Here is a 3,886-nt window from a genome sequence, read left to right on the forward strand (position 1 = left end):
GAAACGATTGCATTCGTCAGCACAGCTTCTGTCAGGGTTCCCTCCCGTGGTTCAAGGCTCTTGGGTTGTTTTCCCATTGCAGTGTCGCCAACTGCAGCCAGATAGATGGAGAGAAATGGACGGAGAGAGAGAGAGAGAGAGAGAGAGAGAGAGAGAGAGAGAGAGAGAGAGGAGAGAGGAGAGAGGAGAGAGGAGAGAGGAGAGAGGAGAGAGGAGGGAGAGGGAGAGAGAGAGAGAGAGAGAGAGAGAGAGAGAGAGAGAGAGAGAGAGAGAGAGAGAGAGAGAGATAGATAGATAGAGAGAGAGAGAGAGAGAGAGAGAGAGAGAGAGAGAGAGAGAGAGAGAGAGAGAGAGAGAGAGAGAGAGAGAGAGAGAGAGAGAGAGAGAGAGAGAGGAGAGAGCGAGAGAGAGCGAGAGAGAATTTTCAGCATTACACCCGCGCGGCGAGACAGGTGCGAGAGAGGAGCGGGGTATGCATGCACCCGAGACTCCGTTCACCTCCCCAGCTTAGGTACAATAAAATGACTGAAATGGACAACGTTATCGGGGTAGTTTGCGTGTGTGAGAGATAAGGTTGCCGGGCGATGCGAGGTGCGCAGTGACCCCGACCTCAGCCGCAGCTTCTGATTGACACCAGTGCTACGGCCGAACACCCAAGTGTTTCCCCTTTCCCCTTGGCTGCTTTCCCTCTCCTAGCATGCCAAACTAACCCGAGTCCGAGAGCAAAAAGTTGGTCGTAGGGAAATAATCCGCCATAGGACGAGAGAGGGACCAAAATGCGAGCGGGAATGTATTAAAGGTAGGTGTGTCTGGCTAACGGGGTCGCGGCGTGTTCAGTGTCCAAGTTGATCAGTGGTGTCCCGAAGCGCGGGGTCGGCTAGTCAGCGACGCCGCTAAGACTGCTGCACCAACCACCTCTTCTACTTCCTACACAATACAGGCAATCGAATGTTATTGATTCTTTTTGCATTTGCCACGGCGGAGGGGTGGTGTCCGTCGAGCTCTCTCCGCTGCAACTTGTTTCGGATCGAAAGAACAGGGTAATTATCTTTATGAAGGTCAAGGAGAACCAAATAAATTCTGTATATAAGTAATTGGCAACTTTTCTCCGCTCTCGGTCTGGAACCCGCTCAAGATGCCGTACGAAGGGGGCGAAAGGGAGTCATATGCTTATTTTCTTCGGACACTACACGTTCACCTCATCATCTGCTAAGTAATAGTCATCCCTCGCAAGTTCTCTAAAAAATGTAGATAAGCCCCGGAGGCACGGAAAGCGAAATGCGCCGAGCCCGAGAGAAAATAAAGTGAGTTAAAGTTTGAATGAGATCGTCTTGAAGGGGGGACTAAATCGTGATTTTTCGTCGTGTCGAGGAACCGCTACGGAAGCGAAGTCTGCTTCCCATTTTGCTTTCCACAGCCTACCCATCCCTGTCGTCGCCACGTCCACCTGGCGGGGCGCGCACCAACCGCCATATTAACTTAGAAATAAGAGAAAAAAAAAGAGAGGAAATATCTCTTGCAGTGTAAATCCCGAGAAATGCGGGGCTCTCAAGTAGTTAGAGCGAGGAATGTGAAATATTTCGTCCACCGTTCACCGTCATACAGAGGGGGTACGGGGTCCTTCCCCTCATCCTCCTCCCTCCTTCCCCTCTAGCCTCCTTACTCCCCCCCCCCGTTCCCTTCTCCCTCGCCCCCCTACTCCCTACCCCCTACCCCCTTCCATCTTCCCACGAGCCTGAGCAATACTGTCTCTACTTTCGGCGGATACATGGCTCCGAATCCCACACACAGCTGGTCGAAGAATAGCCTCTGCCAGGCTAAGGAATCGAAATATGGGGTCCAACTATTTATTTTGGGACGGGGTGATGCTCGTAGTAAGCCTGGCAGACACTCGCATGACAATGACTCCTCGGTCCGCCATGTGGCAGGAGATAATACGTAGAAGATTATGTTGGAGTGAGTCCGCCATATTTGGTAGCTGACACGCCCTCAAAACAACGACAAGAGTAATAACCAAAAACAATACAAATACCAGCAAGAAAGAGAAATAACAACCCAAATATGAGCAGAAAAAAAAACTAATCGATAACCAGCTAAAAATGGCAAGACAGCTGGCTCGATAACTTTACTAGACCCATTTCCTCTACAACACAATTTCACATGTTCTCAGCCTCACTTCACGCCCACACCAGAAGACACCCATCTGTGAGGGAGCAAACAGACACAAAAAAGAGGGCGAAGAAATAATTGACGTGAAGAAAGAGGAGAAAGAGGAGGAGGGGGAGAGAGGAAGAGGAAATGGAGGTGCAAGATAAGGTTTCTCTATTACAAGTGGCACGGGAAGGCACCATAGAGAAACGTGGCTTTGACTCGATCATTGGCACACTTAGCAAAATCACTTCCTCCATTGATTGGATTCTTAATAAGAATTCCTTTGATTTTTAGGTGTGAGGATTACCATGAACGCCATGGTATTATGATTAATTTGATTGTTATTATTGGTAATAGGGACCGTAATGACATTATTAATGATGATAATTAGTAGTAATGATATCATTAACAATGGTGATTATAAACCTTGCGCAAACACAAAAACCCAGTTTCGAAATATATTAGTCTGTCATAAAATTCTAAGAGGAAATGAATTTCTTATTGGGTGGACGCTGTGAACCGTGTGACGTCATACGGAATCTAGGTTGAATTCACAACCGAAATATAATCAGTTGTTACTTGGCTCATGGACATGATGATAATGATAACAAGCATGATGATAACAAAAATGATGATTATGATAATATTAATGGTAATATTCGTAATAATATTGATAATGATGATAATAATAATTAACAATGATAACAATGCCAATATGGATGATAAAAATAATAATGATGATTATGATAATAATGGTAATGATAACTTTGATAATAATAATGATGATAATGACGACAACGATGATTATAATATTGTTGATAATAATAATATTGATTAGGGCGATAATGATAATAATAATGATAATAGTAATGCTAACAAGAAATATAATGGTAATGATAATAATGATAAATAATAATGATAGTGATGATGATAATGACGATCATAAAAATAACAATGATTATAATAATAATGATTATAGGCATCACAGCTATAATGATAATGATAATGAAGTTATTGATATTAATGACAATAATCGTGATTTATGATGATAACGATGATGATAATGATAATAGCATTTATAATGATAATAATAATGCCAATATTAGTGAAAATCATGATATCAATAATAATGATTATGAAAATGATACTAATAGTAATAATATAATGACAATAATGATAATGATAAGGATAATGATGATGAGGACAATGACCATAATATGGACAATAATGATAATACAGATAATGTTGATAATGACAATGATAATAATGGACTGCTAATAATGATAATGATAATACTGATCATAACAATAATGATAATGGTAATAACAATCATAATAGAAATGGTAATATTAATGATAATAATAGCGATAACAATAACAATAATGATAATGATGATAATAATGATAAAGATAATGGTAATAGTAATAATGATAATAATGATGATGATAATAGAATAATAATGACAATTATAATTATGATAATAATGATGATTATGACGACAATGATAACGGTAATGAAGATGATAATGATAATGATAATAATGATGAAATAATAATAATGATAATGTAAGTTGTTTATGATGATGATAAAGATAACAGAAACAATGCTAATATTAATAATGATAGTTATGACAATGATGATAATGATTATTGACAATGATGATAATGATAATAATGATAACGATAATGTCATATTGGAATCAGCAAATGCATAATCAAATGCATCAAATATGTTT

General features: G+C 40.3%; 1 protein-coding gene across 1 annotated transcript in view; it reads left to right on the top strand.

Annotated features, from left to right (window-relative positions):
- The first annotated feature begins 610 nt into the window (after positions 1-610).
- Positions 611-3,886, top strand: part of LOC122261875 (uncharacterized) — a 26,062-nt gene continuing 22,786 nt past the window's right edge. Inside the window, exon 1 of the transcript XR_006223933.2 lies at positions 611-799. The gene's annotated coding sequence lies outside the window, so the exon portion shown is untranslated. The remainder of the gene's footprint in view (positions 800-3,886) is intronic.

Source organism: Penaeus japonicus, unplaced genomic scaffold (genome assembly GCF_977035675.1).
Source record: "Penaeus japonicus unplaced genomic scaffold, GWHDUDI00000001_assembly GWHDUDI00000039, whole genome shotgun sequence".
Taxonomy (NCBI): Eukaryota; Metazoa; Arthropoda; class Malacostraca; order Decapoda; family Penaeidae; genus Penaeus; species Penaeus japonicus.